This window comes from Pinus tabuliformis, chromosome J (assembly GCF_031772625.1).
Source record: "Pinus tabuliformis cultivar Carrire ecotype Pingquan chromosome J, CPIR1, whole genome shotgun sequence".
Taxonomy (NCBI): domain Eukaryota; kingdom Viridiplantae; phylum Streptophyta; class Pinopsida; order Pinales; family Pinaceae; genus Pinus; species Pinus tabuliformis.
In genome coordinates, this window is record NC_142295.1 from 104,598,817 (window position 1) to 104,615,536 (window position 16,720).

A 16,720-nucleotide genomic window follows, 5' to 3' on the forward strand; every position below is an offset into this window, starting at 1 on the left:
GTGAAATATTTTCAAGCTTAACTTCTGAAAATGACCTCAAGGGGCTTAAGATAAATTTTAAGGTTTCCTTAAGGCTTTATGAGACTGAGGATCGAAGTCCCCAGTATGGTCACCAATTATGTTATCACACTTATATTTCTTTTGAAGTTAATGAAGGAAGAAATGTAAAAGGTAACCACAAACCACTTTTGGAGATCAGGACCTAGCCTTCCTGATGCTCAAAGAGGGCTCTCTATTTTATTTTTAACTTTGTTTTAGCTAAGAGGATTTTAGGCTAGTTATTGCTTGCACTTGGGTTTTGTTTTAAATTTGGGTGTTGGGATTAATTACTTAGATGAAACAGAGGTTTGCTTTAACCATTGGGCTATGGGGTCGAATGCCAGACAAACAAGACAGGATTCAGTTCTAAAAATAGTGTCTACAAGGCAAGATAGATGAGTTACCACAGATCTCGAAGGCTTAAGGGTGAAATGGTTTCAAATCGGATCTAGGGAGAAATTAAGGGTTCCCTAGGCCAGATTTTGGAAGGAATGGAAGAGGTCAACTGGGATGGGAGAGCAATTAAGGGTCCTCAAATCCAGGTATCAGAGGAAAACATGTAAATGACTAATTGTTGCAAAACAGAGTGTACTTAAATAATTTCTGAGTGATATCTATAGTTAATTCATTCAAATTTAGAACACATTTAAGATTATGAAAGACATAAGAAGGTAATAGTATTAAACATATAATATACTTCACTGCAAATAGCTCATCTCATGAATCCTGTAGCGAAGTGTGTTTATTACTTGCTCCAGTCTGTTGACTTGAAATTTGTACAATCACCCTTAGGTGTAAGGTCAAAATAACTCTAAAAATGTAATTTAATCCCTCATAATACTTCGAATTGTGAAGTATTTATACAAAAAGGATTTACAATAATATCTCAAACTGCTTTGAGAATTAATCTAGGAAAAAGAAAATATCTTCATGCAAGAAGATAGAGACAGAGATTGAACTTTTGTTTGTTGTCCCTGTTATTTAGGTTCTGTTGGCTGTGGTCTTTGATCTTTTTCCTTTTATGTTGCTTGTTTGTTTGGTCTTTATGTTGGATGTTTTGTTTCACTTTCATCTTTCATCTGATACTCTTTTACCTAATACACTTTGACTCTGCTAACCTGTCAACATCCTTTTACCATGCTCTTTTACTTTTTACTGTACATTCATATTTTTTACTGTGTTTTTACCATAGTAAATCATAAAGCTTATGCCATGTTTCTTCATCTAGTAATTGGATATTGAGCATTTTCTTGTATATTTCATCTGCCTCTGTATATTTAGCAAAAGTAGGATTCTTAATAAATAGGCGTTTTACCTCATTCTGGAGGTAAAACAAATTTTCAAAGTTTGATATAGTACTCTACCTATTGGCATGCCACTCATTGATGAAGTGTTTACCTACTCTTTGGCCACTTCCCTGATATTCTTGTTGTAATCTTCATGTGTTATTAATTTATCACTTATAACCAAGGGATTAGGTAATCCCTTCTCTCTCAAAAGTTCAAACTTAACCATGAACCTGTCAACGTCTAGTTGCATGGTCTGACACTTATCCTCCAAGTTTAACATTAAATTCCTCTTAGCAAGGACCTTCTTGACTTCCAAAATTGTACCTGTTCTGTCAGGTATCTTGTTATGGAACCAGCTCAAGAAAGGATAGAAAAGATAGATCAACGCCTTAGAATTCAGCCTCTTCGAGGGGGCAACCTCCTTTACATTACATAAATGAACAATTCTTGGATGATTCAAATGACAAAACCTCCTTTCTATATATAGGAGTCTAAGGAGTCACAATATAATCCAGCCGACCTAACAATAATAATATAAAGCCACAAAAATAACAATAGAGGGATTCTATGGGGCACAGAAATAACAATATGGGGGTAATAGGGGCACAACAATATAAATAAGGGGTATAACTACAATAGTAATGGGGTAATCACTAGTATTATAGGGACCCAACATGCCCCTCTCCTTCAAAAAAGTGTTGTCCTCAACGCTTGAGTAGTTCTGGATACTTCTGCATAAAATTCTCATCCTCCCATGTGGAATCTTCAGCGGATAAGTTCTTCCACTTGATAAGATACTCTGAAATTGATCGATTTCGTAGCTGTCGAGTTCTTGTTTCTGTGACTGCTTCCGGTTCCAATATAATTTTTCCTTCCTCGTCAAGTTCTGGAAATATTGTTTGAATTGGGAGCTTGTCACCTATAACCTTCTTTAAACATGAAACATGGAAAACTGGGTGCAATCGAGAAGCTGCAGGAAGCTCCAATTTGTATGCCATAGTACCAATCTTTTCCAACACCTTGTACGGACCATAATACTTTGGTGATAATTTATTATCCTTCTTAGCTTGCTTTAGGGACATTTGCTTATATGGTTGTAGCCGTAGGAATACCCAATCACCTACATCAAAACTTCTTTCACTGCGATGTTGATCTGCCTGTTGTTTCATTCTATTTTGTGCCAACACGAGGTTATCCTTTAAGAGTTGGAGGACTTGTTGTTGATGTTCGATGTGATGTTCCACTGCTTGAACCTTAGAATTTTCTCTTAAATATGATGTGATGGATGGTGGTTGATACCCATAAAGTGCCATAAATGGGGTCATTTTTGTTGCTGTATGGAAGGAAGTGTTATACCACCATTCAGCCAGAGGCAACCATTTGACCCATTGTGTCTGTTTATCAGATACAAAGCAACGAAGATATCCTTCCAAACATTTGTTTACTATCTCAGTTTGCCCATCAGATTGAGGATGATAAGATGAGCTATGAGCTAACTGAGTACCAAGACAAGAAAATAATTCTGTCCAAAAATTTCCAGTGAAAATGGGATCTCTGTCACTTACAATAATCTTTGGGTTTCCATGTAGCTTTTGAACTGTTTCCATAAATGCAGTAGAAACTGTACTGGCTTTAAATGGATGTGATAATGCACAAAAGTGTGCATACTTGGTAAGTCTGTCAACTACCACCATGATGACACTCTTTCCCTCAGACTTGGGTAAACCTGTGATAAAATCCATTGAAACCTCCTCCCAACGTTGGCTTGGAATGGATAAAGGTTGTAATAGACCCGGTGTCTTAATTGTTTCAACTTTATTTTTTTGGCAAACCAAACATTCCGCCACAAACTTTTGAATATCTGATTTAAGGCCATCCCAAAAAAATTCCTTCTTAACCCTGTGGTAAGTTTTTAAAAATCCTGAGTGCCCTCCTAAGGGAGAAGTGTGCAATTCCATAAGAATCTTTTGTTTTAGCTGGGAATTCTTACAGAGGTATAAGCGATCTTTGTACCATAACGAATCATTTTTCCAGCTAAATGTATCAGAAGTACTGGAATCTTGTTGTAGCTTTCGAATAAGTGCCCACACTTCTTCGTCATTCTTCCATTCCTCCTTTGCTTCGTTTATCCAATCTGGTTGGATAATAGAAATGGCACACAACAATGCTTCCACATCCTCATCCTTTCTTGAGAGTGCATCTGCCACCACATTTTGCTTCCCTTTTTTGTAGATGATTTCAAAGTCATAACCCAACATCTTTGTGACCCACTTTTGTTGCTCTTCAGAGGATAATCTTTGTTCTAAAAAGTATTTAAGGCTATCATGATCCGTTTTTACCTTGAAGTGTCTTCCCATTAGGTAGGGTCGCCATTTCTTAAGTGCATGGAGTATTGCCAACATTTCCTTCTCATAAATAGCTTTGCTTAAAAACTTTCCCTTGATTGGACGACTTTCAAAAGCAATGGGTCTTTCATCTTGCATTAGAACAGCACCAATTCCATTTCCTGAAGCATCACATTCCACAATAAAGTTTTTTGTGAAGTCCGGTGTAGCTAAGACCGGTGCTTGGCACATTGCCTCTTTAAGATGTTCAAAGGCCTTTGTTGCTTCCGGAGTCCATGAAAATGAATCTTTCTTCAATAATGTTGTTAGAGGTGCTGCTATTCTCCCATAATTCTTAACAAACTTGCGATAATACCCTGTCAACCCAAGAAATCCTCGCAGATGCTTTATGGATGTGGGGATTTTCCATTCCTTAATGGCTTTAATTTTGCTAGGGTCTACCTTAACTCCTTCATGAGATACAATATGACCCAAATATTCCACCTCCTGGACTCCAAAGAAACATTTGGATCTTTTTGCATATAATTGTTTCTCCTCCAATAGTTGTAGCACCTTGTCAACATGTTCAACATGATCCTTCCAAGACTTGCTGTAGATTAGTATATCATCAAAAAATACTAACACAAATTTTCTAAGGAATGGTTTGAAAATTGAATTCATCAAACCTTGAAATGTTGAAGGTGCATTGGTAAGGCCAAAAGGCATGACCAAAAATTCATAATGACCCTCATGAGTTCTAAATGCCGTTTTCGGAATGTCTTCAATCTTCATTCTGATTTGATGATATCCTGAACGAAGATCCAACTTGGTGAAGTAAATTGATCCATGCAATTCATCCAGTAATTCATCAATGACAGGAATGGGGAACTTATCTTTAATAGTGAGCTTGTTGAGCTCCCTATAATCTGGACACATGCGCCATGATCCATCCTTCTTGTGCACCAATACTACTGGAGCTGAGAAAGAACTTTGACTCGGTTGAATTATACCAGCCTCTAGCATTTCTGCAACCATACGTTCAATTTCACTTTTTTGGACATATGGATATCTGTACGGCCTGATGTTTGGAGGAACACTTCCTGGAATCAGATGAATAGCATGATCATGATCACGCATAGGTGGGAGACCTTTGGGAGTCTCAAATACCTTGGAATGATTGTCCAGGACTTTTTGGAGATCTGGAGAAATAGATGATTCCAATGTGGAAACATCTAGCGAACATAATTGTGCAATTACACCTCTTTGCTCCTTTTTTAGAAGCTTTGTCATGCCATTAGAGCTGATTATCTTTCCTGGTTTCCCTGCAATACCCCTTAATTCAACTTCCTTTCCTTCCACAGAAAATTTCATGAAAAGTTCTTGAAAATTAAAAGCTATTGTACCCAAGGATTGTAGCCATTGGACTCCTAGTACAACATCAGCACCTCCCATTGGAATGGAAAGCATTGGGCTAGTCAATACATATTCTCCCATGGATAGCTTGATATTATGGCACTTTCCAGAACAATTTATTGTTCCTCCATTTGCAATCATCACTTGACACTCTGGTGCTGGATATAGGAAGCAATTCAATTCTTTTGCTACCCTACAATGAATAAAATTGTGGGTGCTTCCTGAATCAATCAACACTATTACCTTTTTCTTCTTGATTTGTCCTTCTATCTTGATGGTTTGAGGAGTGGTAATTCCCGCCAATGCATTACAAGATATGGTCGGATTTATTTGTTCTTCATCTAGGCTTTGTTCCTGGAATATATCCTCTTCTTTTGACCTTTCTTGCTCCTTTTCTTCTTCCTCTTCACAATCTATGTAGAATAATTTCTTCTCAGCACACTTATGACCTTTTGTGTATTTGCTATCACAATTGTAACAAAGCCCTTTTGCTCTTTTTTCTTCCAATTGTTGTGGTGTCAACCTTGTAGGTTGTGGAAGACTATGGGCAACAACACTTCCGTCTTTATAGTTGTGAATGGTATGCTTCCTAGTTGCCATAATTTTGCTTTCCATTTTTCTTGCTAACCTGAATGCCTTCTCTAATGAATCAGGTTCCCAAAGGCACACATCATGTTGGATATTATCCTTTAAAGACCCTATGAACACATCAATCCTATGCTCCTCTGGAATATCTTTTACCCTTATGTTCAATTTTTGGAACTCCTCAATGTGCTCCATTATTGAACCCTTTTGTTTGAGACTTATCAATTGGCTAAAAAAAGTGTTGCTTTTTGTATCCTCATAATGTGCTATCAATTCTTCCGTAAAAATTGCCCAAGTGATAAATTGTTTACGAGAACAAAGCCATTGATACCATACAAACTGATTTGGTTCCAAATATAAAGTTGCCATACGTACCTTTTGTGTGTTTTGCACATTATTGAGATCGAAGAATTGCTCCATCTGTAATATCCATGTGGCGGGATCCTTGCCATCAAACTTCCTCATATCGATTTTTGGAATATGGTGATTCTTCGATCCAACATTAGCATCTATGGAATCATGATTAACATTTCTTTTGTTCTCATCATGAGTTTCCTTTACTACCTTTTCACCATTAGTAAGTATTTCTTGTAGAAAATTAGTCAAATCTGTCTTCAAATCTGCCATGCTTGTCTTCAAATTTGTGTTCAAATCTATCTTCAAATTGTCCATCTTAGCTTCCATGCCATTCATCTTAGCTTCCACGCCATTTATCTTAGCATCTGTTAACTTTTGTGAATGTGACATTTGTTGCACTTGTTCTTGTAATTTTGATATATCATGTAGCATTTCTTCCTCTTCTTCATGAGTCATGCTAGAGCTTTCAGGTTCCTTACTAGGTGTTTGCATTTTCTTTCCTCGGGGCATCAGTTACCGATAATAATGCTCTACTATGCCCTTTGAATTCCTTCAAAATAAATTTTCAAACCAAGCTTAAGCAAAAATTTAAAAAATCTACACACCTTTTTTCACTTTGTAGGAGCTCGATATTGCCTCTGATGTATCTCTGTACTTTCCAGTCATCTAGTTCTAAACTTGTGACCTGTAGTAGCTCTCTGTGTCCTCTTTCCAATGCCACAAGTCTGACCCAAATTGGATTCTCCAAGGAAGAGTTATGTGAAATCTCCCACAGTGACTTGATTATAGACTAGTTCAGTAGAGCTAACTTGTACGACGTGCCGCGAGTCACTGTTTCGACCTTTGGATCTAAAAAACACCCACAAGAAACTACAGTCCGTCCTCTTTCTATACCTTCTTACGAAATTTCAATCCGATTCTCAGAGAGAAAGTTATGACGATTTTCCCCAGGTCACCTGTTTTGAATGTAATTCAGGAGTCTGCAAAAATACCAACTTCCTTAGATCATATCTCCGAAACTATCGCGTGAAAAGCTCTGAAATTCGGACCCAAGGTTTAGCGCCAATTCTTCTCAAATGGGTTTTTTTGTGACTTCTGAAACATCACAGAAAAAACGTTATGGCGAAAATGCCACGATAACCTGTTTGGAGCAGCGAAACCCTAGAATCCAAAGCTCTGATACCAAATGTTATGGAACCAGCTCAAGAAAGGATAGAAAAGATAGATCAACGCCTTAGAATTCAGCCTCTTCGAGGGGGCAACCTCCTTTACATTACATAAATGAAAAATTCTTGGATGATTCAAATGACAAAACCTCCTTTCTATATATAGGAGTCTAAGGAGTCACAATATAATCCAGCCGACCTAACAATAATAATATAAAGCCACAAAAATAACAATAGAGGGATTCTATGGGGCACAGAAATAATAATATGGGGGTAATAGGGGCACAAAAATATAAATAAGGGGTATAACTACAATAGTAATGGGGTAATCACTAGTATTATAGGGACCCAACATATCTCCAATTCTATCAAGTGATATTTATTCTTGGAATTGAGGAAATGGATGATTCTTGTTGCTTCCTCATACATATCTCCAAGTTCTGTTTTGACCATTTCAATGGCCTCACTCGCATGTTTTATTAAATCTATTTGCTCAAAAATAACCTGGATGGATAGCCAAGTATCATTGACAAATTCAATGATATTGGCCCATAGTAACTCTTTAGCCTTTCCTAAAGGCTCACTCGGTGTTAATTCTTTCTCCAGGCTCTTTACTCTTTCATTCATCCTTGTAGCCTTTTGTTGTTCTTCTTTGTGCATGATTTGGGCTAACCTGCACTCTGTCTCCAAGCTGGTGACTTTCTTTTTTAGTTTGTTCACTCAGTATTCTGAATGGACATTTCTTCCATTGCTTTGACCAGCCTGTTTGCCTCATCACCTGTGGTAACTGTTGTTGTTGATGTCATTGCTAATGTAGCCGATGTTGCTGTCGGTAATGCAGTGGCCATTGGACTAGTGGAAGCTAATATTGCTACCAAAGTGGAAGGTACAATTGCGGTCACTGTAGGAATGACGGTTTGAGGAGCAGCATCAAGAATAGCTTGTTTGAGTTGAATCAAGTTATCTAGTTCCTTTTCCATCTCCTTCAACTGGTCATTGAGTTGTAGCACCAAGTCCATAATCTCTTCATGATTGGTCTAGCTTTTCGGGACCTCTTTTATTTGTGGGTTCTATAACTGAGGCAGCTTGAGCTATTTCTTGATGGCTGCAATATCCTCATTTTTCTTCTTGATTAGTTGTTCAACAGCCTTAACATCCTTTGTATCATGGCCAAGTTCAATGACCAAGTCTTCTAATGATTTAATCCTTGTGTCTTTGACACTGGAGGAGGCCTTTCCCATTTTGTACTGGGTTGTCACATTTTCTAATGAATCTCTTAGTTTGAAAGCAACCATGGCCTTTGTTGTGAGGGTGGAGTAAATCATCTCTCTAGCCTTCTTATGAAACTCTATTTGATCAATGGGATGAACATCCCTAGCCAACACCTTGAAATTGGTATTCTTTTAATCTACTGAGGTTTTAGGCTACTGTACAATAGTCTGTAGGAATGACACCTACATTTTTCCTTCTTTGATGGCAAAGGTTGACATCAATCTGTTCTGGTTTGGTGGTGTCATCTTCAGGTATTTGGCATATGTTTCTACCTTCAGTTTTTCATTTCTCATCTTTATTTCCTTAAACCCGTCTTTGATATATGTTTCCTTGTCAGCTGGCCTGACAAAGGAAGATACCTCCACACTCTGTTGTCTTTCTATGATCTATGTGTTGGAAGTAGATGGTTGTTGTGTTTCTACTGATGGAGTTGTCTCTGTTGTCTATTTACTTCTTTGCCCCATTGCCTCAGTGTCAATCATTTCCTTGGATGCAATTTTTTCCTCTTGTTCAGACACAGGATTCAACTTTGGCCTTTTGTTTAGCTTGAACTACTCATTAGTGGTCTCCATGGCGACACTTGATGCTTCTTACCTGTTTATTTTGGGATTCTTCTCCTCATTGACAAGGGTTTGAATGATAGGAGGGATGTTCATTGGCTCTCCTAACTCTGGAACTTGCAAGAAAGAGCTCTAGTCAAATTGCTTCTCTAAATCAATCATGGTGTTTTCAACATCCACAACTATGTTGTCCATGTCAATCAATGTATTTTCCACCCACTCTAACTCGTTAGCATATCGTTCAATGTCGGGTCTTGGGTAGTGGATGTAAGGTCCCAACTTGACCTTTTGTCTAAGCTTGTTTATAACCCCATGAGGGTCATAATGCCAGATGAAACTATTCCTGGATTTATTTCATGGAGCATCTTATCGGCCTCAGGTCCAGCCTCTCTAGTGTTGTGGATGAATGGGCCCATTTGGTTTTTCATCTTAAACTATGTCTTCTTCCTAGCAGCTAGAAAGTTGACATCATCTAAACTTATGATTTGCCAGAAGTATTCAAGGGAAAATATCCTCATGGGGAGGTATTTGGGCAATTTGTAGGGGGCTATCTCACAACCATAAATCCTTATTTTAGTGTGATTCTGGTAGAGGTACCAGTCTCCCACCTTGCTATTTTTTTCTAGTTGCAGTACTCTTTTGATTTCTGGGCTAATTCTAGGCAAAGTTTTAAAAGTCAGCAGATTCATGACTCGGTAAACACAACAATCTATGAAGTCTTTGTATTTGAAGGTTGTGGAATACCTTTGGGTGTCCAATAGATGACTGATCTTTCTTTTCTCTTGGTATCTAATTTATGAATCTTCATTGGGAACTTGTATCTCTCGTAATATAAAAACATGTAAAACAACACTAAAGAGTATTTGAAAACTCTTTCAGTGGGCAGCCTGGTAAATTGTTCATGCATTCTATCTACAATGAACTAAGAATAATCAAAAAATAATAGCAGAAGGCTTGCCTAGAGTAAAAATGGACATAAAGGCCATGACTAGCTCATCTACATGCTCATCTAATGTGTATCCTAGGATGCATGAGAGCATGGTGACTATGCACCTTCCAGTCTGTGAAAGAATGGTGGCAGCATAGGGTGGAATGTCCTTAGGAGTATGGCGCTCTTCAATGATGAAATTCTGAAAAATTTGTTTGATTCTGGGTGGGTCTAGTGTAGTGTACAGGTCCAACAAGTTTCCAATGGACAAAGGGGTCAAAGTATGGTTGGGTTGGATTTGAAGCATCTAGTTGATGGACTCAACAGTGATGGTAAATAGAAAATCTTGTTTTGGGGCAATTATAGCCCTTTGGCTAGGGTTATATCAAGCATGGCAGAAATGTACAATGTCTGGGAATGGGTGGACTTCTGGAAATGTATACTTAGGCAAATTGGACTCCCATAGGTGTATATCATCAGCATGGTTGAGGAACCTATCTATACTCCAACAATGGCTTTTTAGAAGGTCACATGGGGCGATTGTATCTTTGATTTGGAAGTCTATATCTGCTAGGGCCAGGTGGTCAATGTCTAAATGAGGGGTTGTCACTAGTCTAACATCTAGAGAGGTCTGAGCAGCCATTTCTGTAATAAATTGTGGAAATTGGGCTTATATGGGTATTGGAAGTCAAGTTTTGACAGTTCTGTGACCAGGGCAAGGTATCAGTAGCTTGCCGGTAGGAATTTTGGTATTCTTAGGGGGGGAAATACTCTCAATTTAAAGGGAATTAAATTTAATTCATTGAATTATTTCATGAATTAATCATATGTTTTTAAATGAGAGGGAAATTCTTGGTTTTTTGCTTAAATACCTAGAATTTACGATCGGGCTTGCAAACTGGTTTAAAATGGTGGTTTGCATAGGCTTTTGCAGCTTTTGGGTGTGTTGTGGTGGCGTTTGGGAGGTTTTGGCAGTTGGTAACTAGTCGCAGGAGCTCTGAGGGTGCATGTGTGCTTTGAAGGCTTCAGTAGTGCAAACGAGTGAAAAAGGCCAAAAATGGGGTCTAAGGGCTTTTAACCAAAAGCAGTTAGAATTGGTGGGGAAATTATATGAACAGTGGCGGTTTTGGCTTTATGGCGAAAAGGTGGTGTTGTGAGGGATCACACCACTTATGAGGGTTGGGTGGTATTTTGGCGAGAGAACGCGACTTAACGCGGTGCTGCCACGTGACCCACAGGGGCCTGGGCAATATTGTGCATATCGCGTGCTCTCGGGCCAGTAAAGGTCGGGCATTGAGCGGGCGCGATATGGGCAAGGGTCGTTAGATCTTGGGGTGGATGATCAAATGGTAGTCGCATGGTAGAGTTGCACGGCGGGGTGATGGGGGCGGAGGTCAGAGGGGCCCATGGGATTAATTACGGTTAAGTGTAATTAACCAATGATTAAGTGCGGGTTTATGAAATGCGAAGTTTTGATAAGGAGTGGGACCAGGTTTAAGTTTGATGGTGTTAGTTTACCGCACCAGGGTGGCGAGTTAAACTAACTTTTGTCGGGAAAATGATTATGTAGTGGAATTAATGAAGCGGGGGGGGGGGGATTTATACTTAGGATAAAAGGGTTTTCATGGGTGTTTTGGGGTTTTTGGGTAGGGGGATGAATTTGGGAAGTAATTTACTAGGGAATGCGTGAAACCAAGGGGTATAAGTGAGAATGAAGGGAAAAAGGGGTTTTCATAAGCCATGAAGGGGTAAAAGGGAAGTTATTAAGTATATAGTGGGGGGTGAAATGCAATGAAGGGGAAGTTAGGCAAATCAGCTTATGAGCATGATTTTTACCTTGATAACTACTCCTGCACACTGAAACACATAGTTAAGCATGATAATAGTTCTTATACTTCAAATGACTTGTATTTCTGCAACCTTTCTTCTACTTACCCTTTTACCTACCCTAACATTTTTTCTTCATCTTGTTGGGTGCACTTAAGCTAGCAAACCCTTTCTTTCCTTTTTCTTTTGTGAAAAAAACTATCTACATCTAGCCTTATATCTTCCAACGAATCATATTAAACTAATGAGCTCCTTTTATTTCTCTACCTATCTACTGATCTACCAAGATCAAACTATTTGGCAAGATCTTTATTTTCTAACTATAAACTTCAAATTCAAAGCATGAAGTAGTCAAGGTTAAACAGTTTGACTATCATGGGTTGTGGCATTAATAACAAGCTGCACACAACCATTATTTGGACAGTAATAGTAAAAAGTAGTGGCACTTGGACTTGCACACTTTCATGATCTTTTTTAAAAGGGGTTCATATTTTTTCAAAAAAAATTATCTTCTCTTATTCTTTTTGTCCTTTGATATTTCTTTAAGGACATACCCTCTTTACATTTTTTTTAATTTTAATATAGAAAACATTTGTAGAAATCAAAGGCATGTACAATATTACAAGAGTTAACCTCAGCCAATTCAAAATTATGAATCCTATCACTATAGGACTCTAACAGGTCCATCAAGCTAGATCTGACTTATTCTACCATTCCTATCTTTGGTGGAGAGGAAAGGAGACTTTACAGGGAATCCAGGTTCATCAAAACAGTCACCAGAGTTGATTATTCAGAAAATGCACCGGTGTATAGAAAAAGAAGGGACATCTCCTACTTTATTCTAGAATAAACACAAATACAGCCTGCAGTCTAATCAGACTAACATTTCAAAGAATGTAGCAAGGTATGGAAGTTGTATTTTGACGGTGAAAATTAAAAAGAAGGAAATGGGGCAGGAGTATTGTTGACATCTCCATAAGGTAACTTAATTCTTGCATCCTTCAAATTGGAGTTTGAGGCCATTAACAATGTGGCAGAATATGAGGCATTGCTACTGGACTTGCAAGCGGAAAAAAATCTAAATATTGATTGCCTAGTTGTATTTGGAGATTCTGAACTGGTAGTCAAGCAGATCAAGGACCAATGCCAAACCAAACACCATTGGCTGAGGGCCTAAAGAAATGAAGTTGGGACTTGATCGACAACTTCTTCTCAGCTTTTAATATACAATTCCTACCAAGAGAAGGAAATCAAATGGTTGATTCATTAGCCATTGTTGCCAGCAACTCCAGCAACCACAAAATCCTCTTCTTAGGTACGAAATTGAAGTCAGATATAGACCCTCAGTGCCTGAAAATGTGAAGCACTAGCAAGTATTTGAGGATGATGAGCAGATCAAGTGTTTCATGCAGGTCATCGGGGAATTCTCAAACTCTGTGATTGATCGAGAAGAGGAAGAAATAATAGAAGAGAAGTTGACTACATGGGAGGAAAGCATCGCAAGACATAAAGTTCTGCAACTGAAGGGAAATTCCATTCCACGAGGTCTAGTTCCTTTGGAAAGGATATTCAAACCAAACGACGTGGCTTCTAATCCTATTGAATAGGGAGTTGAGGAACACGTAGAGGACTACAACATAGGCTCAGAGGATGAACCCCGAATGATCAAGTTATCGACCAAGGTCCCCCAGCACTACAAACAAAGGTATTTAAATCTCCTAAAAGCTTATAAAGATGTTTTTGCTTGGTCTTATGATCATTTGAAAACTTTTGATGTAAATATTATGCAACATAAGATTCCTCTAAAGAATGATATGAAGCCTTATAAGTAAAAACTCAAACAGATCAATCCACTTCTACTCCCATCCATTGAGAAGGAAGTGAAGAAGTTGCTTCAAGCTAAGATCATTGTACCACTGAGGTACTCAAAATGGGTTTCCAATTTGGTCCCTATTAGGAAGAAGAATGGAGAAATTAGACTATGTGTAGACTTCAGGAACTTGAACAAAGCTTCTTTGAAAGACAACTACCCATTGCCTAAAATGGACCACATTTTACAGAAGGTAGTTGGCTCAACTAGGATGGCATAGATGGATGGATTTTTAGGATATATCCAAGTGGTAGTGCAACCTAAGGATCAAATTAAATTAAATTCATGAATCCTTGGGGAAATTTCATGTACGCAAGGATGTCGTTTAGCTTAATAAACGCAGGAGAAACATTCCATAGGGTAATGGACATAGCATTTGTGGGAGAGTAAGAAATATTTTTGGTGGTTTATCTAGATGACATCAATTATTTCTGAAAAACATATGAGTACATTGGAAATCTAAATCTTACCTTTGAAAAGTGCAGAAATTATGGGCTTTCCCTGAATCCCAAGAAATCCTAGTTTTCTTTGAAGGAGGGCAAGTTGTTGGGGAACGTCATAGCACAAGGAGTAAAGATCTATCCTAAGAGGGTGGAGGATATTAGCCAGATTTCCTTACCAAGGAATAAGAAGCAGGTCCAAATCTTCTTGGGGAGGATTAATTTATTGTGAAGGTTTGTAACTAACTACGCAGAAATGGTGAAATGCATCACCAAGGTGTTGAAAAAGGAGAATGAAGTAAAGTGGAGCCCAAATTCCCAAGAATCCTTCTATATAATCAAAAGATCTTTTGCAGAGGCTCCGGTGCTAATCAAACCAAACTCTCACACGGTATTTTGTCATGCCTCTTTCACTTCCTTGTTTCATACCCTGGAGTGCCCGAAACTGGGCAATCATGCAGTGTACACATCCTGGTTTTCAGTTCATATCCTCCCTGAAAACTCAATGAAAACATGCCTTGAGCCTTGCCTAAATAAGTAAGCTCTAAAACCCTAATTTCAGGACCAGCATGACCCTAACACTGGCAACTAGTGTTGATGGCAATTTTCATAATACTGGCCTTGCCCTGCCAACGCTCTTTTTACTTGGATACTCACGCTGATCCCTAAAATGCAAGCTTTCCCAAAGATTATAAGAAGCTTCATGATCTAGAGGCTTCCAGAACGACGAGCTGGAGGTTGTTCGGTGTGGATGTGGTCGAATTCTCCCAATATTTCCCTTTGATCTTATCCCTATGAGCTACCTCCTTGAGATGAGGGCCTTCCCCTATCTTTGGAGAGATCCTAACTCCCTCTCCCTACCTATATATTCATCCTCTCCCATTCCCAAATGGTTGGTCTCTGATTATTTGCACCCTTATGCTGAGATAGTGCCTACATGCTACTCATTTGGCTTGGAGAAGGAGTTCTTGGAGAGCTTGAGCTTGGACTTGGACATTCACTCAAGGAGAGTTTATTGACACCAAGGTTAGGTTGTATGCTTCCTCCTTTGTTTCATTAATATATACAAATATTGGTTCACTTTCCATAAATTATTATGTTAATGCATCGTTTATCTTAATGCTCCTTGATCACTTAAGTGAATTACTTTCGATCATGTTTGCTGCACTTGTATGCTTTGTTGTGTCTTTGATATCCTGTGCAGGTATTCAAAAGCTGTGAGCAGTAGAGTTGAGCCTAAGGAGCGAGCGATCGAGATCTTCAACAAAGGAGTGTGATATAGCATCAGAACAAGGTAGGTCTCCTTCCTCTTCTCTCATTTCGATTGTAATTTATGAAAGTGTCTCATAGATTGTCACGTAGTTTGCTAGTCCCACTCATTGGGCTAGAGGGATCGTCTCTGTCCATAGAGAAGATTTACATAGAAAACAAAATGGTGACTCCCCTGTGGAAGCTATAACTCTTTCCATCAATTCCTTCAATCAGATTTTCTGATGAGTTTGACCAACCATCGATTTCTTGGTTTGTGTGCATTACTGTAGCTATTTGCAGTTATTGGTTTTTGCTTGAGAGTGTTAAGCCTACTTTGATCTTGAAGATTTTTTATTTTTTCCTTATTTTTCTCGTCCAGTGTAATTTCCGCTCTGATAGAAGCACTAACAGTGCTGATTTTCAAATTACAGTCAAGCTACTCTGCCTTTCATCGCCCTTTTTCCTTTAACAGGCGTGCTAATCCCAAAGGATAAAAGAAAAATTAGGGTTTCTTCTTGTTTTCAGTGGTTTCAACCTCTGTGAGTGATTTTCCAGTGTAACTACAGTGTGTTTGTCTTGATTGTTATCCTTGTGTGGTTGCAATTGTCTCATGGTTTTGTCGATGTGCGTTTGAAGCTTTATTGCCTTCTAGGGTTTATAGGGTTTCCAGGTCACCCTCCACTCATTTTTTGACTTGTCTCTGTGAGATTGATTGCTTCCATCTAGGAGTCTTGTTGCAGTCAGGACACCATTTTCAAGTTGCTTTCAGTTTGTGCTTGTGAAGTTATTTTCATTAGTGTTGGATTGTTTTGGTACTTTAGAAATTGCTTCTATTCCATTGTCAAACTTAGATTACAATTGTTTGCTTTGGTAGAATTGAAAGTGGATGCTTGTTTTGATTTATTTGTTTCAAAAAAAAAAAGTGAATTATTTCTTCATTTAAGTATTTTTGAAACGATTTGCATACGAAACCCAAAGTGAACGAAACTTTAATTTTAGGTGTTTTAGATTGCATTTTTCCTTTGCTTGTTACATTAGTTTGCATTGTTGAATCAAAGTGAAAGGAAAAGAACAAAAATATTAGTGCATCTTAGTGAAAGAAAAGTGATTTTTTTTCTCATAGAATTGCATTTTGGCATTGCATTTGTTAGTGAAAGTGAAAGATTAGATTTCTTTTTTTACTTTTTGCATTGGAATGTTAAAGAGTTGTGTTTTGCTGCATTTTTCTTTATTGATGAATTATTTGATTGTCTCTCTTCCTTCATTAGCTTAGCCTTAATCGAATGAAAAATTTCATTTTTATCATTTAGTTACATTATCGGAATTCAAGCGAAACCATTGAGCCATAAAATTGAAACTTAATTCAAGATAAACTTAAAATTTACCTCAATTAAGCTAA